This window comes from Dendrobates tinctorius, unplaced genomic scaffold, assembly GCF_039654945.1.
Source record: "Dendrobates tinctorius isolate UK_male_01 unplaced genomic scaffold, ASM3965494v1 ptg000062l, whole genome shotgun sequence".
In the NCBI taxonomy this organism is placed as follows: domain Eukaryota; kingdom Metazoa; phylum Chordata; class Amphibia; order Anura; family Dendrobatidae; genus Dendrobates; species Dendrobates tinctorius.
This window is the reverse complement of record NW_027361730.1, coordinates 41,370,298-41,394,013: the sequence shown is the minus strand read 5'-3', so window position 1 is coordinate 41,394,013 and position 23,716 is coordinate 41,370,298. Positions and strand designations below refer to the sequence as shown.

The 23,716-nt window shown below is 47.1% G+C and overlaps 35 non-coding genes across 35 annotated transcripts; all 35 read right to left on the bottom strand.

Annotated features, from left to right (window-relative positions):
* Positions 1–794: 794 nt before the first annotated feature.
* TRNAI-AAU (transfer RNA isoleucine (anticodon AAU)) lies at positions 795–868 on the bottom strand. Its single transcript has one exon. It is a non-coding gene; the product is annotated as a tRNA-Ile (tRNA).
* A 238-nt stretch (positions 869–1,106) lies between these two features.
* Positions 1,107–1,178, bottom strand: TRNAD-GUC (transfer RNA aspartic acid (anticodon GUC)). The gene has a single exon. It is a non-coding gene; the product is annotated as a tRNA-Asp (tRNA).
* Positions 1,179–2,052: 874 nt separating this feature from the next.
* On the bottom strand, positions 2,053–2,126 carry TRNAI-AAU (transfer RNA isoleucine (anticodon AAU)). The gene has a single exon. It is a non-coding gene; the product is annotated as a tRNA-Ile (tRNA).
* Positions 2,127–2,365: 239 nt separating this feature from the next.
* On the bottom strand, positions 2,366–2,437 carry TRNAD-GUC (transfer RNA aspartic acid (anticodon GUC)). Its single transcript has one exon. It is a non-coding gene; the product is annotated as a tRNA-Asp (tRNA).
* An 874-nt stretch (positions 2,438–3,311) lies between these two features.
* Positions 3,312–3,385, bottom strand: TRNAI-AAU (transfer RNA isoleucine (anticodon AAU)). Its single transcript has one exon. It is a non-coding gene; the product is annotated as a tRNA-Ile (tRNA).
* Positions 3,386–3,622: 237 nt separating this feature from the next.
* On the bottom strand, positions 3,623–3,694 carry TRNAD-GUC (transfer RNA aspartic acid (anticodon GUC)). Its single transcript has one exon. It is a non-coding gene; the product is annotated as a tRNA-Asp (tRNA).
* An 874-nt stretch (positions 3,695–4,568) lies between these two features.
* On the bottom strand, positions 4,569–4,642 carry TRNAI-AAU (transfer RNA isoleucine (anticodon AAU)). Its single transcript has one exon. It is a non-coding gene; the product is annotated as a tRNA-Ile (tRNA).
* Positions 4,643–4,876: 234 nt separating this feature from the next.
* Positions 4,877–4,948, bottom strand: TRNAD-GUC (transfer RNA aspartic acid (anticodon GUC)). The gene has a single exon. It is a non-coding gene; the product is annotated as a tRNA-Asp (tRNA).
* An 874-nt stretch (positions 4,949–5,822) lies between these two features.
* Positions 5,823–5,896, bottom strand: TRNAI-AAU (transfer RNA isoleucine (anticodon AAU)). The gene has a single exon. It is a non-coding gene; the product is annotated as a tRNA-Ile (tRNA).
* Positions 5,897–6,134: 238 nt separating this feature from the next.
* Positions 6,135–6,206, bottom strand: TRNAD-GUC (transfer RNA aspartic acid (anticodon GUC)). Its single transcript has one exon. It is a non-coding gene; the product is annotated as a tRNA-Asp (tRNA).
* An 874-nt stretch (positions 6,207–7,080) lies between these two features.
* Positions 7,081–7,154, bottom strand: TRNAI-AAU (transfer RNA isoleucine (anticodon AAU)). The gene has a single exon. It is a non-coding gene; the product is annotated as a tRNA-Ile (tRNA).
* A 238-nt stretch (positions 7,155–7,392) lies between these two features.
* On the bottom strand, positions 7,393–7,464 carry TRNAD-GUC (transfer RNA aspartic acid (anticodon GUC)). Its single transcript has one exon. It is a non-coding gene; the product is annotated as a tRNA-Asp (tRNA).
* An 874-nt stretch (positions 7,465–8,338) lies between these two features.
* On the bottom strand, positions 8,339–8,412 carry TRNAI-AAU (transfer RNA isoleucine (anticodon AAU)). The gene has a single exon. It is a non-coding gene; the product is annotated as a tRNA-Ile (tRNA).
* Positions 8,413–8,652: 240 nt separating this feature from the next.
* TRNAD-GUC (transfer RNA aspartic acid (anticodon GUC)) lies at positions 8,653–8,724 on the bottom strand. Its single transcript has one exon. It is a non-coding gene; the product is annotated as a tRNA-Asp (tRNA).
* An 874-nt stretch (positions 8,725–9,598) lies between these two features.
* On the bottom strand, positions 9,599–9,672 carry TRNAI-AAU (transfer RNA isoleucine (anticodon AAU)). The gene has a single exon. It is a non-coding gene; the product is annotated as a tRNA-Ile (tRNA).
* A 1,184-nt stretch (positions 9,673–10,856) lies between these two features.
* On the bottom strand, positions 10,857–10,930 carry TRNAI-AAU (transfer RNA isoleucine (anticodon AAU)). Its single transcript has one exon. It is a non-coding gene; the product is annotated as a tRNA-Ile (tRNA).
* Positions 10,931–11,167: 237 nt separating this feature from the next.
* On the bottom strand, positions 11,168–11,239 carry TRNAD-GUC (transfer RNA aspartic acid (anticodon GUC)). Its single transcript has one exon. It is a non-coding gene; the product is annotated as a tRNA-Asp (tRNA).
* An 874-nt stretch (positions 11,240–12,113) lies between these two features.
* TRNAI-AAU (transfer RNA isoleucine (anticodon AAU)) lies at positions 12,114–12,187 on the bottom strand. Its single transcript has one exon. It is a non-coding gene; the product is annotated as a tRNA-Ile (tRNA).
* Positions 12,188–12,422: 235 nt separating this feature from the next.
* Positions 12,423–12,494, bottom strand: TRNAD-GUC (transfer RNA aspartic acid (anticodon GUC)). Its single transcript has one exon. It is a non-coding gene; the product is annotated as a tRNA-Asp (tRNA).
* An 874-nt stretch (positions 12,495–13,368) lies between these two features.
* Positions 13,369–13,442, bottom strand: TRNAI-AAU (transfer RNA isoleucine (anticodon AAU)). Its single transcript has one exon. It is a non-coding gene; the product is annotated as a tRNA-Ile (tRNA).
* Positions 13,443–13,679: 237 nt separating this feature from the next.
* TRNAD-GUC (transfer RNA aspartic acid (anticodon GUC)) lies at positions 13,680–13,751 on the bottom strand. Its single transcript has one exon. It is a non-coding gene; the product is annotated as a tRNA-Asp (tRNA).
* An 874-nt stretch (positions 13,752–14,625) lies between these two features.
* TRNAI-AAU (transfer RNA isoleucine (anticodon AAU)) lies at positions 14,626–14,699 on the bottom strand. The gene has a single exon. It is a non-coding gene; the product is annotated as a tRNA-Ile (tRNA).
* A 235-nt stretch (positions 14,700–14,934) lies between these two features.
* TRNAD-GUC (transfer RNA aspartic acid (anticodon GUC)) lies at positions 14,935–15,006 on the bottom strand. Its single transcript has one exon. It is a non-coding gene; the product is annotated as a tRNA-Asp (tRNA).
* An 874-nt stretch (positions 15,007–15,880) lies between these two features.
* Positions 15,881–15,954, bottom strand: TRNAI-AAU (transfer RNA isoleucine (anticodon AAU)). The gene has a single exon. It is a non-coding gene; the product is annotated as a tRNA-Ile (tRNA).
* Positions 15,955–16,192: 238 nt separating this feature from the next.
* TRNAD-GUC (transfer RNA aspartic acid (anticodon GUC)) lies at positions 16,193–16,264 on the bottom strand. Its single transcript has one exon. It is a non-coding gene; the product is annotated as a tRNA-Asp (tRNA).
* An 874-nt stretch (positions 16,265–17,138) lies between these two features.
* Positions 17,139–17,212, bottom strand: TRNAI-AAU (transfer RNA isoleucine (anticodon AAU)). Its single transcript has one exon. It is a non-coding gene; the product is annotated as a tRNA-Ile (tRNA).
* Positions 17,213–17,450: 238 nt separating this feature from the next.
* Positions 17,451–17,522, bottom strand: TRNAD-GUC (transfer RNA aspartic acid (anticodon GUC)). Its single transcript has one exon. It is a non-coding gene; the product is annotated as a tRNA-Asp (tRNA).
* An 874-nt stretch (positions 17,523–18,396) lies between these two features.
* TRNAI-AAU (transfer RNA isoleucine (anticodon AAU)) lies at positions 18,397–18,470 on the bottom strand. Its single transcript has one exon. It is a non-coding gene; the product is annotated as a tRNA-Ile (tRNA).
* Positions 18,471–18,708: 238 nt separating this feature from the next.
* Positions 18,709–18,780, bottom strand: TRNAD-GUC (transfer RNA aspartic acid (anticodon GUC)). The gene has a single exon. It is a non-coding gene; the product is annotated as a tRNA-Asp (tRNA).
* Positions 18,781–19,654: 874 nt separating this feature from the next.
* Positions 19,655–19,728, bottom strand: TRNAI-AAU (transfer RNA isoleucine (anticodon AAU)). The gene has a single exon. It is a non-coding gene; the product is annotated as a tRNA-Ile (tRNA).
* A 1,183-nt stretch (positions 19,729–20,911) lies between these two features.
* On the bottom strand, positions 20,912–20,985 carry TRNAI-AAU (transfer RNA isoleucine (anticodon AAU)). The gene has a single exon. It is a non-coding gene; the product is annotated as a tRNA-Ile (tRNA).
* Positions 20,986–21,224: 239 nt separating this feature from the next.
* On the bottom strand, positions 21,225–21,296 carry TRNAD-GUC (transfer RNA aspartic acid (anticodon GUC)). Its single transcript has one exon. It is a non-coding gene; the product is annotated as a tRNA-Asp (tRNA).
* An 874-nt stretch (positions 21,297–22,170) lies between these two features.
* Positions 22,171–22,244, bottom strand: TRNAI-AAU (transfer RNA isoleucine (anticodon AAU)). Its single transcript has one exon. It is a non-coding gene; the product is annotated as a tRNA-Ile (tRNA).
* Positions 22,245–22,478: 234 nt separating this feature from the next.
* Positions 22,479–22,550, bottom strand: TRNAD-GUC (transfer RNA aspartic acid (anticodon GUC)). The gene has a single exon. It is a non-coding gene; the product is annotated as a tRNA-Asp (tRNA).
* An 874-nt stretch (positions 22,551–23,424) lies between these two features.
* On the bottom strand, positions 23,425–23,498 carry TRNAI-AAU (transfer RNA isoleucine (anticodon AAU)). The gene has a single exon. It is a non-coding gene; the product is annotated as a tRNA-Ile (tRNA).
* Between the last annotated feature and the right edge of the window lie 218 nt (positions 23,499–23,716).

Here is a 23,716-nt window from a genome sequence, read left to right as displayed (position 1 = left end):
GCCCTGCTCATTTTTCCTTTTTTGCACTTTCAGATAAGAGAGGTGAGACTGTGAAGAAAACTGCCATTTTGCCCTCACTGGCCAGAGTCAGTGCTCCTTTGGATGAGAGAAATGGGCCAGCCAGCAGACATCCGAATGATGGCAAAGCTGTCTATAGTGTCTGGGAGATTTAGTCAAACTTTTGCTCGGCTGACAACTATGGCCTCATTCACACAGCGGTTTTTTCTAGGCAGCACACTGACCCTAGAAGGATCTAGTGTCCTTAACAAGGGCGAAGAGATAGTAGAAGTGGTTATTAGCCATTTTTACCCTACATACAGGAGCCTCAATACTGAATAGAAGCAGGAAGTAGCGCAAATAAACTTTGACATCCAGGTACCTTTATAGATGATGTTTGCTCTTATTGGAGTCTTTCTCATCCTTTTTGTTTCCATCTGTTCTAGATGCCATGATAACTTTGGACATGCTCTGCTCATCTCTGCAGACAATTCCCTCTTCTCCGCTCTTCTGCAGGACATGTCGATGGGGTGTCCTTGAATAGCAAGGACACCGTGTAGTTTATCAACAATGACACAAATGTCAACAGCAAAATCCACACCAACTATAGTTAGTAAATGCCTGCTACAGGCTTCAATTAACACCACAACATAGAGACAACTACTTCTGCAAATCAGTTAGGCACACGATTCGAGACGGTAAACACTGTGAGCAAAATGCGGAATCGGAAGAAACCAGCTTCAGCATCGATCTACCTGGGATGAAACTAGTGAACATGACCTCTAAAAAGCTGCTCCTGGCCCGTACGGGGATCGAACCCGCGACCTTGGCGTTATTAGCACCACGCTCTAACCAACTGAGCTAACCGGCCATGGGTGTGGCATTACGTCCCTGCCGGGAAAAAAATGGAAAGCTGTACGAGCGCGATCCTTTTTTTTTTTTTTTAGGGGGGGGGGGGGGGGATGGATTTAGCACACATGTAGGGACTTTTGGTGGTAGACGCATATGTAACGCGTGACAGTCGAACAATAAAAGATCAAAAGCTCCTGCTTATGAAGATATTGCCGGATCAATCAGGTTCACGTAGCAGTGGCAAGAACATAAGAAACCTCCCCGTCGGGGAATCGAACCCCGGTCTCCCGCGTGACAGGCGGGGATACTCACCACTATACTAACGAGGATTGGCTGCGTCGAAACCTCTGACATCACACTCCGAGAAAGTGCACACGAGGCATGTGAGTGCTCAGAGGATCCACTGTGGGCCCTGCTCATTTTTCCTTTTTTGCACTTTCAGATAAGAGAGGTGAGACTGTGAAGAAAACTGCCATTTTGCCCTCACTGGCCAGAGTCAGTGCTCCTTTGGATGAGAGAAATGGGCCAGCCAGCAGACATCCGAATGATGGCAAAGCTGTCTATAGTGTCTGGGAGATTTAGTCAAACTTTTGCTCGGCTGACAACTATGGCCTCATTCACACAGCGGTTTTTTCTAGGCAGCACACTGACCCTAGAAGGATCTAGTGTCCTTAACAAGGGCGAAGAGATAGTAGAAGTGGTTATTAGCCATTTTTACCCTACATACAGGAGCCTCAATACTGAATAGAAGCAGGAAGTAGCGCAAATAAACTTTGACATCCAGGTACCTTTATAGATGATGTTTGCTCTTATTGGAGTCTTTCTCATCCTTTTTGTTTCCATCTGTTCTAGATGCCATGATAACTTTGGACATGCTCTGCTCATCTCTGCAGACAATTCCCTCTTCTCCGCTCTTCTGCAGGACATGTCGATGGGGTGTCCTTGAATAGCAAGGACACCGTGTAGTTTATCAACAATGACACAAATGTCAACAGCAAAATCCACACCAACTATAGTTAGTAAATGCCTGCTACAGGCTTCAATTAACACCACAACATAGAGACAACTACTTCTGCAAATCAGTTAGGCACACGATTCGAGACGGTAAACACTGTGAGCAAAATGCGGAATCGGAAGAAACCAGCTTCAGCATCGATCTACCTGGGATGAAACTAGTGAACATGACCTCTAAAAAGCTGCTCCTGGCCCGTACGGGGATCGAACCCGCGACCTTGGCGTTATTAGCACCACGCTCTAACCAACTGAGCTAACCGGCCATGGGTGTGGCATTACGTCCCTGCCGGGAAAAAAATGGAAAGCTGTACGAGCGCGATCCTTTTTTTTTTTTTTTAGGGGGGGGGGGGGGGGGATGGATTTAGCACACATGTAGGGACTTTTGGTGGTAGACGCATATGTAACGCGTGACAGTCGAACAATAAAAGATCAAAAGCTCCTGCTTATGAAGATATTGCCGGATCAATCAGGTTCACGTAGCAGTGGCAAGAACATAAGAAACCTCCCCGTCGGGGAATCGAACCCCGGTCTCCCGCGTGACAGGCGGGGATACTCACCACTATACTAACGAGGATTGGCTGCGTCGAAACCTCTGACATCACACTCCGAGAAAGTGCACACGAGGCATGTGAGTGCTCAGAGGATCCACTGTGGGCCCTGCTCATTTTTCCTTTTTTGCACTTTCAGATAAGAGAGGTGAGACTGTGAAGAAAACTGCCATTTTGCCCTCACTGGCCAGAGTCAGTGCTCCTTTGGATGAGAGAAATGGGCCAGCCAGCAGACATCCGAATGATGGCAAAGCTGTCTATAGTGTCTGGGAGATTTAGTCAAACTTTTGCTCGGCTGACAACTATGGCCTCATTCACACAGCGGTTTTTTCTAGGCAGCACACTGACCCTAGAAGGATCTAGTGTCCTTAACAAGGGCGAAGAGATAGTAGAAGTGGTTATTAGCCATTTTTACCCTACATACAGGAGCCTCAATACTGAATAGAAGCAGGAAGTAGCGCAAATAAACTTTGACATCCAGGTACCTTTATAGATGATGTTTGCTCTTATTGGAGTCTTTCTCATCCTTTTTGTTTCCATCTGTTCTAGATGCCATGATAACTTTGGACATGCTCTGCTCATCTCTGCAGACAATTCCCTCTTCTCCGCTCTTCTGCAGGACATGTCGATGGGGTGTCCTTGAATAGCAAGGACACCGTGTAGTTTATCAACAATGACACAAATGTCAACAGCAAAATCCACACCAACTATAGTTAGTAAATGCCTGCTACAGGCTTCAATTAACACCACAACATAGAGACAACTACTTCTGCAAATCAGTTAGGCACACGATTCGAGACGGTAAACACTGTGAGCAAAATGCGGAATCGGAAGAAACCAGCTTCAGCATCGATCTACCTGGGATGAAACTAGTGAACATGACCTCTAAAAAGCTGCTCCTGGCCCGTACGGGGATCGAACCCGCGACCTTGGCGTTATTAGCACCACGCTCTAACCAACTGAGCTAACCGGCCATGGGTGTGGCATTACGTCCCTGCCGGGAAAAAAATGGAAAGCTGTACGAGCGCGATCCTTTTTTTTTTTTTTTAGGGGGGGGGGGGGGGATGGATTTAGCACACATGTAGGGACTTTTGGTGGTAGACGCATATGTAACGCGTGACAGTCGAACAATAAAAGATCAAAAGCTCCTGCTTATGAAGATATTGCCGGATCAATCAGGTTCACGTAGCAGTGGCAAGAACATAAGAAACCTCCCCGTCGGGGAATCGAACCCCGGTCTCCCGCGTGACAGGCGGGGATACTCACCACTATACTAACGAGGATTGGCTGCGTCGAAACCTCTGACATCACACTCCGAGAAAGTGCACACGAGGCATGTGAGTGCTCAGAGGATCCACTGTGGGCCCTGCTCATTTTTCCTTTTTTGCACTTTCAGATAAGAGAGGTGAGACTGTGAAGAAAACTGCCATTTTGCCCTCACTGGCCAGAGTCAGTGCTCCTTTGGATGAGAGAAATGGGCCAGCCAGCAGACATCCGAATGATGGCAAAGCTGTCTATAGTGTCTGGGAGATTTAGTCAAACTTTTGCTCGGCTGACAACTATGGCCTCATTCACACAGCGGTTTTTTCTAGGCAGCACACTGACCCTAGAAGGATCTAGTGTCCTTAACAAGGGCGAAGAGATAGTAGAAGTGGTTATTAGCCATTTTTACCCTACATACAGGAGCCTCAATACTGAATAGAAGCAGGAAGTAGCGCAAATAAACTTTGACATCCAGGTACCTTTATAGATGATGTTTGCTCTTATTGGAGTCTTTCTCATCCTTTTTGTTTCCATCTGTTCTAGATGCCATGATAACTTTGGACATGCTCTGCTCATCTCTGCAGACAATTCCCTCTTCTCCGCTCTTCTGCAGGACATGTCGATGGGGTGTCCTTGAATAGCAAGGACACCGTGTAGTTTATCAACAATGACACAAATGTCAACAGCAAAATCCACACCAACTATAGTTAGTAAATGCCTGCTACAGGCTTCAATTAACACCACAACATAGAGACAACTACTTCTGCAAATCAGTTAGGCACACGATTCGAGACGGTAAACACTGTGAGCAAAATGCGGAATCGGAAGAAACCAGCTTCAGCATCGATCTACCTGGGATGAAACTAGTGAACATGACCTCTAAAAAGCTGCTCCTGGCCCGTACGGGGATCGAACCCGCGACCTTGGCGTTATTAGCACCACGCTCTAACCAACTGAGCTAACCGGCCATGGGTGTGGCATTACGTCCCTGCAGGGAAAAAAATGGAAAGCTGTACGAGCGCGATCCTTTTTTTTTTTTTTTAGGGGGGGGGGGGATGGATTTAGCACACATGTAGGGACTTTTGGTGGTAGACGCATATGTAACGCGTGACAGTCGAACAATAAAAGATCAAAAGCTCCTGCTTATGAAGATATTGCCGGATCAATCAGGTTCACGTAGCAGTGGCAAGGACATAAGAAACCTCCCCGTCGGGGAATCGAACCCCGGTCTCCCGCGTGACAGGCGGGGATACTCACCACTATACTAACGAGGATTGGCTGCGTCGAAACCTCTGACATCACACTCCGAGAAAGTGCACACGAGGCATGTGAGTGCTCAGAGGATCCACTGTGGGCCCTGCTCATTTTTCCTTTTTTGCACTTTCAGATAAGAGAGGTGAGACTGTGAAGAAAACTGCCATTTTGCCCTCACTGGCCAGAGTCAGTGCTCCTTTGGATGAGAGAAATGGGCCAGCCAGCAGACATCCGAATGATGGCAAAGCTGTCTATAGTGTCTGGGAGATTTAGTCAAACTTTTGCTCGGCTGACAACTATGGCCTCATTCACACAGCGGTTTTTTCTAGGCAGCACACTGACCCTAGAAGGATCTAGTGTCCTTAACAAGGGCGAAGAGATAGTAGAAGTGGTTATTAGCCATTTTTACCCTACATACAGGAGCCTCAATACTGAATAGAAGCAGGAAGTAGCGCAAATAAACTTTGACATCCAGGTACCTTTATAGATGATGTTTGCTCTTATTGGAGTCTTTCTCATCCTTTTTGTTTCCATCTGTTCTAGATGCCATGATAACTTTGGACATGCTCTGCTCATCTCTGCAGACAATTCCCTCTTCTCCGCTCTTCTGCAGGACATGTCGATGGGGTGTCCTTGAATAGCAAGGACACCTTGTAGTTTATCAACAATGACACAAATGTCAACAACAAAATCCACACCAACTATAGTTAGTAAATGCCTGCTACAGGCTTCAATTAACACCACAACATAGAGACAACTACTTCTGCAAATCAGTTAGGCACACGATTCGAGACGGTAAACACTGTGAGCAAAATGCGGAATCGGAAGAAACCAGCTTCAGCATCGATCTACCTGGGATGAAACTAGTGAACATGACCTCTAAAAAGCTGCTCCTGGCCCGTACGGGGATCGAACCCGCGACCTTGGCGTTATTAGCACCACGCTCTAACCAACTGAGCTAACCGGCCATGGGTGTGGCATTACGTCCCTGCCGGGAAAAAAATGGAAAGCTGTACGAGCGCGATCCTTTTTTTTTTTTTTTTAGGGGGGGGGGGGGGGATGGATTTAGCACACATGTAGGGACTTTTGGTGGTAGACGCATATGTAACGCGTGACAGTCGAACAATAAAAGATCAAAAGCTCCTGCTTATGAAGATATTGCCGGATCAATCAGGTTCACGTAGCAGTGGCAAGAACATAAGAAACCTCCCCGTCGGGGAATCGAACCCCGGTCTCCCGCGTGACAGGCGGGGATACTCACCACTATACTAACGAGGATTGGCTGCGTCGAAACCTCTGACATCACACTCCGAGAAAGTGCACACGAGGCATGTGAGTGCTCAGAGGATCCACTGTGGGCCCTGCTCATTTTTCCTTTTTTGCACTTTCAGATAAGAGAGGTGAGACTGTGAAGAAAACTGCCATTTTGCCCTCACTGGCCAGAGTCAGTGCTCCTTTGGATGAGAGAAATGGGCCAGCCAGCAGACATCCGAATGATGGCAAAGCTGTCTATAGTGTCTGGGAGATTTAGTCAAACTTTTGCTCGGCTGACAACTATGGCCTCATTCACACAGCGGTTTTTTCTAGGCAGCACACTGACCCTAGAAGGATCTAGTGTCCTTAACAAGGGCGAAGAGATAGTAGAAGTGGTTATTAGCCATTTTTACCCTACATACAGGAGCCTCAATACTGAATAGAAGCAGGAAGTAGCGCAAATAAACTTTGACATCCAGGTACCTTTATAGATGATGTTTGCTCTTATTGGAGTCTTTCTCATCCTTTTTGTTTCCATCTGTTCTAGATGCCATGATAACTTTGGACATGCTCTGCTCATCTCTGCAGACAATTCCCTCTTCTCCGCTCTTCTGCAGGACATGTCGATGGGGTGTCCTTGAATAGCAAGGACACCGTGTAGTTTATCAACAATGACACAAATGTCAACAGCAAAATCCACACCAACTATAGTTAGTAAATGCCTGCTACAGGCTTCAATTAACACCACAACATAGAGACAACTACTTCTGCAAATCAGTTAGGCACACGATTCGAGACGGTAAACACTGTGAGCAAAATGCGGAATCGGAAGAAACCAGCTTCAGCATCGATCTACCTGGGATGAAACTAGTGAACATGACCTCTAAAAAGCTGCTCCTGGCCCGTACGGGGATCGAACCCGCGACCTTGGCGTTATTAGCACCACGCTCTAACCAACTGAGCTAACCGGCCATGGGTGTGGCATTACGTCCCTGCCGGGAAAAAAATGGAAAGCTGTACGAGCGCGATCCTTTTTTTTTTTTTTTTAGGGGGGGGGGGGGGGATGGATTTAGCACACATGTAGGGACTTTTGGTGGTAGACGCATATGTAACGCGTGACAGTCGAACAATAAAAGATCAAAAGCTCCTGCTTATGAAGATATTGCCGGATCAATCAGGTTCACGTAGCAGTGGCAAGAACATAAGAAACCTCCCCGTCGGGGAATCGAACCCCGGTCTCCCGCGTGACAGGCGGGGATACTCACCACTATACTAACGAGGATTGGCTGCGTCGAAACCTCTGACATCACACTCCGAGAAAGTGCACACGAGGCATGTGAGTGCTCAGAGGATCCACTGTGGGCCCTGCTCATTTTTCCTTTTTTGCACTTTCAGATAAGAGAGGTGAGACTGTGAAGAAAACTGCCATTTTGCCCTCACTGGCCAGAGTCAGTGCTCCTTTGGATGAGAGAAATGGGCCAGCCAGCAGACATCCGAATGATGGCAAAGCTGTCTATAGTGTCTGGGAGATTTAGTCAAACTTTTGCTCGGCTGACAACTATGGCCTCATTCACACAGCGGTTTTTTCTAGGCAGCACACTGACCCTAGAAGGATCTAGTGTCCTTAACAAGGGCGAAGAGATAGTAGAAGTGGTTATTAGCCATTTTTACCCTACATACAGGAGCCTCAATACTGAATAGAAGCAGGAAGTAGCGCAAATAAACTTTGACATCCAGGTACCTTTATAGATGATGTTTGCTCTTATTGGAGTCTTTCTCATCCTTTTTGTTTCCATCTGTTCTAGATGCCATGATAACTTTGGACATGCTCTGCTCATCTCTGCAGACAATTCCCTCTTCTCCGCTCTTCTGCAGGACATGTCGATGGGGTGTCCTTGAATAGCAAGGACACCGTGTAGTTTATCAACAATGACACAAATGTCAACAGCAAAATCCACACCAACTATAGTTAGTAAATGCCTGCTACAGGCTTCAATTAACACCACAACATAGAGACAACTACTTCTGCAAATCAGTTAGGCACACGATTCGAGACGGTAAACACTGTGAGCAAAATGCGGAATCGGAAGAAACCAGCTTCAGCATCGATCTACCTGGGATGAAACTAGTGAACATGACCTCTAAAAAGCTGCTCCTGGCCCGTACGGGGATCGAACCCGCGACCTTGGCGTTATTAGCACCACGCTCTAACCAACTGAGCTAACCGGCCATGGGTGTGGCATTACGTCCCTGCCGGGAAAAAAATGGAAAGCTGTACGAGCGCGATCCTTTTTTTTTTTTTTTAGGGGGGGGGGGGGGGGGGATGGATTTAGCACACATGTAGGGACTTTTGGTGGTAGACGCATATGTAACGCGTGACAGTCGAACAATAAAAGATCAAAAGCTCCTGCTTATGAAGATATTGCCGGATCAATCAGGTTCACGTAGCAGTGGCAAGAACATAAGAAACCTCCCCGTCGGGGAATCGAACCCCGGTCTCCCGCGTGACAGGCGGGGATACTCACCACTATACTAACGAGGATTGGCTGCGTCGAAACCTCTGACATCACACTCCGAGAAAGTGCACACGAGGCATGTGAGTGCTCAGAGGATCCACTGTGGGCCCTGCTCATTTTTCCTTTTTTGCACTTTCAGATAAGAGAGGTGAGACTGTGAAGAAAACTGCCATTTTGCCCTCACTGGCCAGAGTCAGTGCTCCTTTGGATGAGAGAAATGGGCCAGCCAGCAGACATCCGAATGATGGCAAAGCTGTCTATAGTGTCTGGGAGATTTAGTCAAACTTTTGCTCGGCTGACAACTATGGCCTCATTCACACAGCGGTTTTTTCTAGGCAGCACACTGACCCTAGAAGGATCTAGTGTCCTTAACAAGGGCGAAGAGATAGTAGAAGTGGTTATTAGCCATTTTTACCCTACATACAGGAGCCTCAATACTGAATAGAAGCAGGAAGTAGCGCAAATAAACTTTGACATCCAGGTACCTTTATAGATGATGTTTGCTCTTATTGGAGTCTTTCTCATCCTTTTTGTTTCCATCTGTTCTAGATGCCATGATAACTTTGGACATGCTCTGCTCATCTCTGCAGACAATTCCCTCTTCTCCGCTCTTCTGCAGGACATGTCGATGGGGTGTCCTTGAATAGCAAGGACACCGTGTAGTTTATCAACAATGACACAAATGTCAACAGCAAAATCCACACCAACTATAGTTAGTATATGCCTGCTACAGGCTTCAATTAACACCACAACATAGAGACAACTACTTCTGCAAATCAGTTAGGCACACGATTCGAGACGGTAAACACTGTGAGCAAAATGCGGAATCGGAAGAAACCAGCTTCAGCATCGATCTACCTGGGATGAAACTAGTGAACATGACCTCTAAAAAGCTGCTCCTGGCCCGTACGGGGATCGAACCCGCGACCTTGGCGTTATTAGCACCACGCTCTAACCAACTGAGCTAACCGGCCATGGGTGTGGCATTACGTCCCTGCCGGGAAAAAAATGGAAAGCTGTACGAGCGCGATCCTTTTTTTTTTTTTTTAGGGGGGGGGGGGGGGGATGGATTTAGCACACATGTAGGGACTTTTGGTGGTAGACGCATATGTAACGCGTGACAGTCGAACAATAAAAGATCAAAAGCTCCTGCTTATGAAGATATTGCCGGATCAATCAGGTTCACGTAGCAGTGGCAAGAACATAAGAAACCTCCCCGTCGGGGAATCGAACCCCGGTCTCCCGCGTGACTGGCGGGGATACTCACCACTATACTAACGAGGATTGGCTGCGTCGAAACCTCTGACATCACACTCCGAGAAAGTGCACACGAGGCATGTGAGTGCTCAGAGGATCCACTGTGGGCCCTGCTCATTTTTCCTTTTTTGCACTTTCAGATAAGAGAGGTGAGACTGTGAAGAAAACTGCCATTTTGCCCTCACTGGCCAGAGTCAGTGCTCCTTTGGATGAGAGAAATGGGCCAGCCAGCAGACATCCGAATGATGGCAAAGCTGTCTATAGTGTCTGGGAGATTTAGTCAAACTTTTGCTCGGCTGACAACTATGGCCTCATTCACACAGCGGTTTTTTCTAGGCAGCACACTGACCCTAGAAGGATCTAGTGTCCTTAACAAGGGCGAAGAGATAGTAGAAGTGGTTATTAGCCATTTTTACCCTACATACAGGAGCCTCAATACTGAATAGAAGCAGGAAGTAGCGCAAATAAACTTTGACATCCAGGTACCTTTATAGATGATGTTTGCTCTTATTGGAGTCTTTCTCATCCTTTTTGTTTCCATCTGTTCTAGATGCCATGATAACTTTGGACATGCTCTGCTCATCTCTGCAGACAATTCCCTCTTCTCCGCTCTTCTGCAGGACATGTCGATGGGGTGTCCTTGAATAGCAAGGACACCGTGTAGTTTATCAACAATGACACAAATGTCAACAGCAAAATCCACACCAACTATAGTTAGTATATGCCTGCTACAGGCTTCAATTAACACCACAACATAGAGACAACTACTTCTGCAAATCAGTTAGGCACACGATTCGAGACGGTAAACACTGTGAGCAAAATGCGGAATCGGAAGAAACCAGCTTCAGCATCGATCTACCTGGGATGAAACTAGTGAACATGACCTCTAAAAAGCTGCTCCTGGCCCGTACGGGGATCGAACCCGCGACCTTGGCGTTATTAGCACCACGCTCTAACCAACTGAGCTAACCGGCCATGGGTGTGGCATTACGTCCCTGCCGGGAAAAAAATGGAAAGCTGTACGAGCGCGATCCTTTTTTTTTTTTTTTAGGGGGGGGGGGGGGGATGGATTTAGCACACATGTAGGGACTTTTGGTGGTAGACGCATATGTAACGCGTGACAGTCGAACAATAAAAGATCAAAAGCTCCTGCTTATGAAGATATTGCCGGATCAATCAGGTTCACGTAGCAGTGGCAAGAACATAAGAAACCTCCCCGTCGGGGAATCGAACCCCGGTCTCCCGCGTGACAGGCGGGGATACTCACCACTATACTAACGAGGATTGGCTGCGTCGAAACCTCTGACATCACACTCCGAGAAAGTGCACACGAGGCATGTGAGTGCTCAGAGGATCCACTGTGGGCCCTGCTCATTTTTCCTTTTTTGCACTTTCAGATAAGAGAGGTGAGACTGTGAAGAAAACTGCCATTTTGCCCTCACTGGCCAGAGTCAGTGCTCCTTTGGATGAGAGAAATGGGCCAGCCAGCAGACATCCGAATGATGGCAAAGCTGTCTATAGTGTCTGGGAGATTTAGTCAAACTTTTGCTCGGCTGACAACTATGGCCTCATTCACACAGCGGTTTTTTCTAGGCAGCACACTGACCCTAGAAGGATCTAGTGTCCTTAACAAGGGCGAAGAGATAGTAGAAGTGGTTATTAGCCATTTTTACCCTACATACAGGAGCCTCAATACTGAATAGAAGCAGGAAGTAGCGCAAATAAACTTTGACATCCAGGTACCTTTATAGATGATGTTTGCTCTTATTGGAGTCTTTCTCATCCTTTTTGTTTCCATCTGTTCTAGATGCCATGATAACTTTGGACATGCTCTGCTCATCTCTGCAGACAATTCCCTCTTCTCCGCTCTTCTGCAGGACATGTCGATGGGGTGTCCTTGAATAGCAAGGACACCGTGTAGTTTATCAACAATGACACAAATGTCAACAGCAAAATCCACACCAACTATAGTTAGTATATGCCTGCTACAGGCTTCAATTAACACCACAACATAGAGACAACTACTTCTGCAAATCAGTTAGGCACACGATTCGAGACGGTAAACACTGTGAGCAAAATGCGGAATCGGAAGAAACCAGCTTCAGCATCGATCTACCTGGGATGAAACTAGTGAACATGACCTCTAAAAAGCTGCTCCTGGCCCGTACGGGGATCGAACCCGCGACCTTGGCGTTATTAGCACCACGCTCTAACCAACTGAGCTAACCTGCCATGGGTGTGGCATTACGTCCCTGCAGGGAAAAAAATGGAAAGCTGTACGAGCGCGATCCTTTTTTTTTTTTTTTTAGGGGGGGGGGGGATGGATTTAGCACACATGTAGGGACTTTTGGTGGTAGACGCATATGTAACGCGTGACAGTCGAACAATAAAAGATCAAAAGCTCCTGCTTATGAAGATATTGCCGGATCAATCAGGTTCACGTAGCAGTGGCAAGGACATAAGAAACCTCCCCGTCGGGGAATCGAACCCCTGTCTCCCGCGTGACAGGCGGGGATACTCACCACTATACTAACGAGGATTGGCTGCGTCGAAACCTCTGACATCACACTCCGAGAAAGTGCACACGAGGCATGTGAGTGCTCAGAGGATCCACTGTGGGCCCTGCTCATTTTTCCTTTTTTGCACTTTCAGATAAGAGAGGTGAGACTGTGAAGAAAACTGCCATTTTGCCCTCACTGGCCAGAGTCAGTGCTCCTTTGGATGAGAGAAATGGGCCAGCCAGCAGACATCCGAATGATGGCAAAGCTGTCTATAGTGTCTGGGAGATTTAGTCAAACTTTTGCTCGGCTGACAACTATGGCCTCATTCACACAGCGGTTTTTTCTAGGCAGCACACTGACCCTAGAAGGATCTAGTGTCCTTAACAAGGGCGAAGAGATAGTAGAAGTGGTTATTAGCCATTTTTACCCTACATACAGGAGCCTCAATACTGAATAGAAGCAGGAAGTAGCGCAAATAAACTTTGACATCCAGGTACCTTTATAGATGATGTTTGCTCTTATTGGAGTCTTTCTCATCCTTTTTGTTTCCATCTGTTCTAGATGCCATGATAACTTTGGACATGCTCTGCTCATCTCTGCAGACAATTCCCTCTTCTCCGCTCTTCTGCAGGACATGTCGATGGGGTGTCCTTGAATAGCAAGGACACCGTGTAGTTTATCAACAATGACACAAATGTCAACAGCAAAATCCACACCAACTATAGTTAGTATATGCCTGCTACAGGCTTCAATTAACACCACAACATAGAGACAACTACTTCTGCAAATCAGTTAGGCACACGATTCGAGACGGTAAACACTGTGAGCAAAATGCGGAATCGGAAGAAACCAGCTTCAGCATCGATCTACCTGGGATGAAACTAGTGAACATGACCTCTAAAAAGCTGCTCCTGGCCCGTACGGGGATCGAACCCGCGACCTTGGCGTTATTAGCACCACGCTCTAACCAACTGAGCTAACCGGCCATGGGTGTGGCATTACGTCCCTGCCGGGAAAAAAATGGAAAGCTGTACGAGCGCGATCCTTTTTTTTTTTTTTTAGGGGGGGGGGGGGGGATGGATTTAGCACACATGTAGGGACTTTTGGTGGTAGACGCATATGTAACGCGTGACAGTCGAACAATAAAAGATCAAAAGCTCCTGCTTATGAAGATATTGCCGGATCAATCAGGTTCACGTAGCAGTGGCAAGAACATAAGAAACCTCCCCGTCGGGGAATCGAACCCCGGTCTCCCGCGTGACAGGCGGGGATACTCACCACTATACTAACGAGGATTGGCTGCGTCGAAACCTCTGACATCACACTCCGAGAAAGTGCACACGAGGCATGTGAGTGCTCAGAGGATCCACTGTGGGCCCTGCTCATTTTTCCTTTTTTGCACTTTCAGATAAGAGAGGTGAGACTGTGAAGAAAACTGCCATTTTGCCCTCACTGGCCAGAGTCAGTGCTCCTTTGGATGAGAGAAATGGGCCAGCCAGCAGACATCCGAATGATGGCAAAGCTGTCTATAGTGTCTGGGAGATTTAGTCAAACTTTTGCTCGGCTGACAACTATGGCCTCATTCACACAGCGGTTTTTTCTAGGCAGCACACTGACCCTAGAAGGATCTAGTGTCCTTAACAAGGGCGAAGAGATAGTAGAAGTGGTTATTAGCCATTTTTACCCTACATACAGGAGCCTCAATACTGAATAGAAGCAGGAAGTAGCGCAAATAAACTTTGACATCCAGGTACCTTTATAGATGATGTTTGCTCTTATTGGAGTCTTTCTCATCCTTTTTGTTTCCATCTGTTCTAGATGCCATGATAACTTTGGACATGCTCTGCTCATCTCTGCAGACAATTCCCTCTTCTCCGCTCTTCTGCAGGACATGTCGATGGGGTGTCCTTGAATAGCAAGGACACCGTGTAGTTTATCAACAATGACACAAATGTCAACAGCAAAATCCACACCAACTATAGTTAGTAAATGCCTGCTACAGGCTTCAATTAACACCACAACATAGAGACAACTACTTCTGCAAATCAGTTAGGCACACGATTCGAGACGGTAAACACTGTGAGCAAAATGCGGAATCGGAAGAAACCAGCTTCAGCATCGATCTACCTGGGATGAAACTAGTGAACATGACCTCTAAAAAGCTGCTCCTGGCCCGTACGGGGATCGAACCCGCGACCTTGGCGTTATTAGCACCACGCTCTAACCAACTGAGCTAACCGGCCATGGGTGTGGCATTACGTCCCTGCAGGGAAAAAAATGGAAAGCTGTACGAGCGCGATCCTTTTTTTTTTTTTTTAGGGGGGGGGGGGGATGGATTTAGCACACATGTAGGGACTTTTGGTGGTAGACGCATATGTAACGCGTGACAGTCGAACAATAAAAGATCAAAAGCTCCTGCTTATGAAGATATTGCCGGATCAATCAGGTTCACGTAGCAGTGGCAAGGACATAAGAAACCTCCCCGTCGGGGAATCGAACCCCGGTCTCCCGCGTGACAGGCGGGGATACTCACCACTATACTAACGAGGATTGGCTGCGTCGAAACCTCTGACATCACACTCCGAGAAAGTGCACACGAGGCATGTGAGTGCTCAGAGGATCCACTGTGGGCCCTGCTCATTTTTCCTTTTTTGCACTTTCAGATAAGAGAGGTGAGACTGTGAAGAAAACTGCCATTTTGCCCTCACTGGCCAGAGTCAGTGCTCCTTTGGATGAGAGAAATGGGCCAGCCAGCAGACATCCGAATGATGGCAAAGCTGTCTATAGTGTCTGGGAGATTTAGTCAAACTTTTGCTCGGCTGACAACTATGGCCTCATTCACACAGCGGTTTTTTCTAGGCAGCACACTGACCCTAGAAGGATCTAGTGTCCTTAACAAGGGCGAAGAGATAGTAGAAGTGGTTATTAGCCATTTTTACCCTACATACAGGAGCCTCAATACTGAATAGAAGCAGGAAGTAGCGCAAATAAACTTTGACATCCAGGTACCTTTATAGATGATGTTTGCTCTTATTGGAGTCTTTCTCATCCTTTTTGTTTCCATCTGTTCTAGATGCCATGATAACTTTGGACATGCTCTGCTCATCTCTGCAGACAATTCCCTCTTCTCCGCTCTTCTGCAGGACATGTCGATGGGGTGTCCTTGAATAGCAAGGACACCTTGTAGTTTATCAACAATGACACAAATGTCAACAACAAAATCCACACCAACTATAGTTAGTAAATGCCTGCTACAGGCTTCAATTAACACCACAACATAGAGACAACTACTTCTGCAAATCAGTTAGGCACACGATTCGAGACGGTAAACACTGTGAGCAAAATGCGGAATCGGAAGAAACCAGCTTCAGCATCGATCTACCTGGGATGAAACTAGTGAACATGACCTCTAAAAAGCTGCTCCTGGCCCGTACGGGGATCGAACCCGCGACCTTGGCGTTATTAGCACCACGCTCTAACCAACTGAGCTAACCGGCCATGGGTGTGGCATTACGTCCCTGCCGGGAAAAAAATGGAAAGCTGTACGAGCGCGATCCTTTTTTTTTTTTTTTTAGGGGGGGGGGGGGGGATGGATTTAGCACACATGTAGGGACTTTTGGTGGTAGACGCATATGTAACGCGTGACAGTCGAACAATAAAAGATCAAAAGCTCCTGCTTATGAAGATATTGCCGGATCAATCAGGTTCACGTAGCAGTGGCAAGAACATAAGAAACCTCCCCGTCGGGGAATCGAACCCCGGTCTCCCGCGTGACAGGCGGGGATACTCACCACTATACTAACGAGGATTGGCTGCGTCGAAACCTCTGACATCACACTCCGAGAAAGTGCACACGAGGCATGTGAGTGCTCAGAGGATCCACTGTGGGCCCTGCTCATTTTTCCTTTTTTGCACTTTCAGATAAGAGAGGTGAGACTGTGAAGAAAACTGCCATTTTGCCCTCACTGGCCAGAGTCAGTGCTCCTTTGGATGAGAGAAATGGGCCAGCCAGCAGACATCCGAATGATGGCAAAGCTGTCTATAGTGTCTGGGAGATTTAGTCAAACTTTTGCTCGGCTGACAACTATGGCCTCATTCACACAGCGGTTTTTTCTAGGCAGCACACTGACCCTAGAAGGATCTAGTGTCCTTAACAAGGGCGAAGAGATAGTAGAAGTGGTTATTAGCCATTTTTACCCTACATACAGGAGCCTCAATACTGAATAGAAGCAGGAAGTAGCGCAAATAAACTTTGACATCCAGGTACCTTTATAGATGATGTTTGCTCTTATTGGAGTCTTTCTCATCCTTTTTGTTTCCATCTGTTCTAGATGCCATGATAACTTTGGACATGCTCTGCTCATCTCTGCAGACAATTCCCTCTTCTCCGCTCTTCTGCAGGACATGTCGATGGGGTGTCCTTGAATAGCAAGGACACCGTGTAGTTTATCAACAATGACACAAATGTCAACAGCAAAATCCACACCAACTATAGTTAGTAAATGCCTGCTACAGGCTTCAATTAACACCACAACATAGAGACAACTACTTCTGCAAATCAGTTAGGCACACGATTCGAGACGGTAAACACTGTGAGCAAAATGCGGAATCGGAAGAAACCAGCTTCAGCATCGATCTACCTGGGATGAAACTAGTGAACATGACCTCTAAAAAGCTGCTCCTGGCCCGTACGGGGATCGAACCCGCGACCTTGGCGTTATTAGCACCACGCTCTAACCAACTGAGCTAACCGGCCATGGGTGTGGCATTACGTCCCTGCCGGGAAAAAAATGGAAAGCTGTACGAGCGCGATCCTTTTTTTTTTTTTTTTAGGGGGGGGGGGGGGGATGGATTTAGCACACATGTAGGGACTTTTGGTGGTAGACGCATATGTAACGCGTGACAGTCGAACAATAAAAGATCAAAAGCTCCTGCTTATGAAGATATTGCCGGATCAATCAGGTTCACGTAGCAGTGGCAAGAACATAAGAAACCTCCCCGTCGGGGAATCGAACCCCGGTCTCCCGCGTGACAGGCGGGGATACTCACCACTATACTAACGAGGATTGGCTGCGTCGAAACCTCTGACATCACACTCCGAGAAAGTGCACACGAGGCATGTGAGTGCTCAGAGGATCCACTGTGGGCCCTGCTCATTTTTCCTTTTTTGCACTTTCAGATAAGAGAGGTGAGACTGTGAAGAAAACTGCCATTTTGCCCTCACTGGCCAGAGTCAGTGCTCCTTTGGATGAGAGAAATGGGCCAGCCAGCAGACATCCGAATGATGGCAAAGCTGTCTATAGTGTCTGGGAGATTTAGTCAAACTTTTGCTCGGCTGACAACTATGGCCTCATTCACACAGCGGTTTTTTCTAGGCAGCACACTGACCCTAGAAGGATCTAGTGTCCTTAACAAGGGCGAAGAGATAGTAGAAGTGGTTATTAGCCATTTTTACCCTACATACAGGAGCCTCAATACTGAATAGAAGCAGGAAGTAGCGCAAATAAACTTTGACATCCAGGTACCTTTATAGATGATGTTTGCTCTTATTGGAGTCTTTCTCATCCTTTTTGTTTCCATCTGTTCTAGATGCCATGATAACTTTGGACATGCTCTGCTCATCTCTGCAGACAATTCCCTCTTCTCCGCTCTTCTGCAGGACATGTCGATGGGGTGTCCTTGAATAGCAAGGACACCGTGTAGTTTATCAACAATGACACAAATGTCAACAGCAAAATCCACACCAACTATAGTTAGTAAATGCCTGCTACAGGCTTCAATTAACACCACAACATAGAGACAACTACTTCTGCAAATCAGTTAGGCACACGATTCGAGACGGTAAACACTGTGAGCAAAATGCGGAATCGGAAGAAACCAGCTTCAGCATCGATCTACCTGGGATGAAACTAGTGAACATGACCTCTAAAAAGCTGCTCCTGGCCCGTACGGGGATCGAACCCGCGACCTTGGCGTTATTAGCACCACGCTCTAACCAACTGAGCTAACCGGCCATGGGTGTGGCATTACGTCCCTGCCGGGAAAAAAATGGAAAGCTGTACGAGCGCGATCCTTTTTTTTTTTTTTTAGGGGGGGGGGGGGGGGATGGATTTAGCACACATGTAGGGACTTTTGGTGGTAGACGCATATGTAACGCGTGACAGTCGAACAATAAAAGATCAAAAGCTCCTGCTTATGAAGATATTGCCGGATCAATCAGGTTCACGTAGCAGTGGCAAGAACATAAGAAACCTCCCCGTCGGGGAATCGAACCCCGGTCTCCCGCGTGACAGGCGGGGATACTCACCACTATACTAACGAGGATTGGCTGCGTCGAAACCTCTGACATCACACTCCGAGAAAGTGCACACGAGGCATGTGAGTGCTCAGAGGATCCACTGTGGGCCCTGCTCATTTTTCCTTTTTTGCACTTTCAGATAAGAGAGGTGAGACTGTGAAGAAAACTGCCATTTTGCCCTCACTGGCCAGAGTCAGTGCTCCTTTGGATGAGAGAAATGGGCCAGCCAGCAGACATCCGAATGATGGCAAAGCTGTCTATAGTGTCTGGGAGATTTAGTCAAACTTTTGCTCGGCTGACAACTATGGCCTCATTCACACAGCGGTTTTTTCTAGGCAGCACACTGACCCTAGAAGGATCTAGTGTCCTTAACAAGGGCGAAGAGATAGTAGAAGTGGTTATTAGCCATTTTTACCCTACATACAGGAGCCTCAATACTGAATAGAAGCAGGAAGTAGCGCAAATAAACTTTGACATCCAGGTACCTTTATAGATGATGTTTGCTCTTATTGGAGTCTTTCTCATCCTTTTTGTTTCCATCTGTTCTAGATGCCATGATAACTTTGGACATGCTCTGCTCATCTCTGCAGACAATTCCCTCTTCTCCGCTCTTCTGCAGGACATGTCGATGGGGTGTCCTTGAATAGCAAGGACACCGTGTAGTTTATCAACAATGACACAAATGTCAACAGCAAAATCCACACCAACTATAGTTAGTATATGCCTGCTACAGGCTTCAATTAACACCACAACATAGAGACAACTACTTCTGCAAATCAGTTAGGCACACGATTCGAGACGGTAAACACTGTGAGCAAAATGCGGAATCGGAAGAAACCAGCTTCAGCATCGATCTACCTGGGATGAAACTAGTGAACATGACCTCTAAAAAGCTGCTCCTGGCCCGTACGGGGATCGAACCCGCGACCTTGGCGTTATTAGCACCACGCTCTAACCAACTGAGCTAACCGGCCATGGGTGTGGCATTACGTCCCTGCCGGGAAAAAAATGGAAAGCTGTACGAGCGCGATCCTTTTTTTTTTTTTTTAGGGGGGGGGGGGGGGATGGATTTAGCACACATGTAGGGACTTTTGGTGGTAGACGCATATGTAACGCGTGACAGTCGAACAATAAAAGATCAAAAGCTCCTGCTTATGAAGATATTGCCGGATCAATCAGGTTCACGTAGCAGTGGCAAGAACATAAGAAACCTCCCCGTCGGGGAATCGAACCCCGGTCTCCCGCGTGACTGGCGGGGATACTCACCACTATACTAACGAGGATTGGCTGCGTCGAAACCTCTGACATCACACTCCGAGAAAGTGCACACGAGGCATGTGAGTGCTCAGAGGATCCACTGTGGGCCCTGCTCATTTTTCCTTTTTTGCACTTTCAGATAAGAGAGGTGAGACTGTGAAGAAAACTGCCATTTTGCCCTCACTGGCCAGAGTCAGTGCTCCTTTGGATGAGAGAAATGGGCCAGCCAGCAGACATCCGAATGATGGCAAAGCTGTCTATAGTGTCTGGGAGATTTAGTCAAACTTTTGCTCGGCTGACAACTATGGCCTCATTCACACAGCGGTTTTTTCTAGGCAGCACACTGACCCTAGAAGGATCTAGTGTCCTTAACAAGGGCGAAGAGATAGTAGAAGTGGTTATTAGCCATTTTTACCCTACATACAGGAGCCTCAATACTGAATAGAAGCAGGAAGTAGCGCAAATAAACTTTGACATCCAGGTACCTTTATAGATGATGTTTGCTCTTATTGGAGTCTTTCTCATCCTTTTTGTTTCCATCTGTTCTAGATGCCATGATAACTTTGGACATGCTCTGCTCATCTCTGCAGACAATTCCCTCTTCTCCGCTCTTCTGCAGGACATGTCGATGGGGTGTCCTTGAATAGCAAGGACACCGTGTAGTTTATCAACAATGACACAAATGTCAACAGCAAAATCCACACCAACTATAGTTAGTATATGCCTGCTACAGGCTTCAATTAACACCACAACATAGAGACAACTACTTCTGCAAATCAGTTAGGCACACGATTCGAGACGGTAAACACTGTGAGCAAAATGCGGAATCGGAAGAAACCAGCTTCAGCATCGATCTACCTGGGATGAAACTAGTGAACATGACCTCTAAAAAGCTGCTCCTGGCCCGTACGGGGATCGAACCCGCGACCTTGGCGTTATTAGCACCACGCTCTAACCAACTGAGCTAACCGGCCATGGGTGTGGCATTACGTCCCTGCCGGGAAAAAAATGGAAAGCTGTACGAGCGCGATCCTTTTTTTTTTTTTTTTAGGGGGGGGGGGGGGGGATGGATTTAGCACACATGTAGGGACTTTTGGTGGTAGACGCATATGTAACGCGTGACAGTCGAACAATAAAAGATCAAAAGCTCCTGCTTATGAAGATATTGCCGGATCAATCAGGTTCACGTAGCAGTGGCAAGAACATAAGAAACCTCCCCGTCGGGGAATCGAACCCCGGTCTCCCGCGTGACAGGCGGGGATACTCACCACTATACTAACGAGGATTGGCTGCGTCGAAACCTCTGACATCACACTCCGAGAAAGTGCACACGAGGCATGTGAGTGCTCAGAGGATCCACTGTGGGCCCTGCTCATTTTTCCTTTTTTGCACTTTCAGATAAGAGAGGTGAGACTGTGAAGAAAACTGCCATTTTGCCCTCACTGGCCAGAGTCAGTGCTCCTTTGGATGAGAGAAATGGGCCAGCCAGCAGACATCCGAATGATGGCAAAGCTGTCTATAGTGTCTGGGAGATTTAGTCAAACTTTTGCTCGGCTGACAACTATGGCCTCATTCACACAGCGGTTTTTTCTAGGCAGCACACTGACCCTAGAAGGATCTAGTGTCCTTAACAAGGGCGAAGAGATAGTAGAAGTGGTTATTAGCCATTTTTACCCTACATACAGGAGCCTCAATACTGAATAGAAGCAGGAAGTAGCGCAAATAAACTTTGACATCCAGGTACCTTTATAGATGATGTTTGCTCTTATTGGAGTCTTTCTCATCCTTTTTGTTTCCATCTGTTCTAGATGCCATGATAACTTTGGACATGCTCTGCTCATCTCTGCAGACAATTCCCTCTTCTCCGCTCTTCTGCAGGACATGTCGATGGGGTGTCCTTGAATAGCAAGGACACCGTGTAGTTTATCAACAATGACACAAATGTCAACAGCAAAATCCACACCAACTATAGTTAGTAAATGCCTGCTACAGGCTTCAATTAACACCACAACATAGAGACAACTACTTCTGCAAATCAGTTAGGCACACGATTCGAGACGGTAAACACTGTGAGCAAAATGCGGAATCGGAAGAAACCAGCTTCAGCATCGATCTACCTGGGATGAAACTAGTGAACATGACCTCTAAAAAGCTGCTCCTGGCCCGTACGGGGATCGAACCCGCGACCTTGGCGTTATTAGCACCACGCTCTAACCAACTGAGCTAACCGGCCATGGGTGTGGCATTACGTCCCTGCAGGGAAAAAAATGGAAAGCTGTACGAGCGCGATCCTTTTTTTTTTTTTTTAGGGGGGGGGGGGATGGATTTAGCACACATGTAGGGACTTTTGGTGGTAGACGCATATGTAACGCGTGACAGTCGAACAATAAAAGATCAAAAGCTCCTGCTTATGAAGATATTGCCGGATCAATCAGGTTCACGTAGCAGTGGCAAGGACATAAGAAACCTCCCCGTCGGGGAATCGAACCCCGGTCTCCCGCGTGACAGGCGGGGATACTCACCACTATACTAACGAGGATTGGCTGCGTCGAAACCTCTGACATCACACTCCGAGAAAGTGCACACGAGGCATGTGAGTGCTCAGAGGATCCACTGTGGGCCCTGCTCATTTTTCCTTTTTTGCACTTTCAGATAAGAGAGGTGAGACTGTGAAGAAAACTGCCATTTTGCCCTCACTGGCCAGAGTCAGTGCTCCTTTGGATGAGAGAAATGGGCCAGCCAGCAGACATCCGAATGATGGCAAAGCTGTCTATAGTGTCTGGGAGATTTAGTCAAACTTTTGCTCGGCTGACAACTATGGCCTCATTCACACAGCGGTTTTTTCTAGGCAGCACACTGACCCTAGAAGGATCTAGTGTCCTTAACAAGGGCGAAGAGATAGTAGAAGTGGTTATTAGCCATTTTTACCCTACATACAGGAGCCTCAATACTGAATAGAAGCAGGAAGTAGCGCAAATAAACTTTGACATCCAGGTACCTTTATAGATGATGTTTGCTCTTATTGGAGTCTTTCTCATCCTTTTTGTTTCCATCTGTTCTAGATGCCATGATAACTTTGGACATGCTCTGCTCATCTCTGCAGACAATTCCCTCTTCTCCGCTCTTCTGCAGGACATGTCGATGGGGTGTCCTTGAATAGCAAGGACACCTTGTAGTTTATCAACAATGACACAAATGTCAACAGCAAAATCCACACCAACTATAGTTAGTAAATGCCTGCTACAGGCTTCAATTAACACCACAACATAGAGACAACTACTTCTGCAAATCAGTTAGGCACACGATTCGAGACGGTAAACACTGTGAGCAAAATGCGGAATCGGAAGAAACCAGCTTCAGCATCGATCTACCTGGGATGAAACTAGTGAACATGACCTCTAAAAAGCTGCTCCTGGCCCGTACGGGGATCGAACCCGCGACCTTGGCGTTATTAGCACCACGCTCTAACCAACTGAGCTAACCGGCCATGGGTGTGGCATTACGTCCCTGCCGGGAAAAAAATGGAAAGCTGTACGAGCGCGATCCTTTTTTTTTTTTTTTAGGGGGGGGGGGGGGGGATGGATTTAGCACACATGTAGGGACTTTTGGTGGTAGACGCATATGTAACGCGTGACAGTCGAACAATAAAAGATCAAAAGCTCCTGCTTATGAAGATATTGCCGGATCAATCAGGTTCACGTAGCA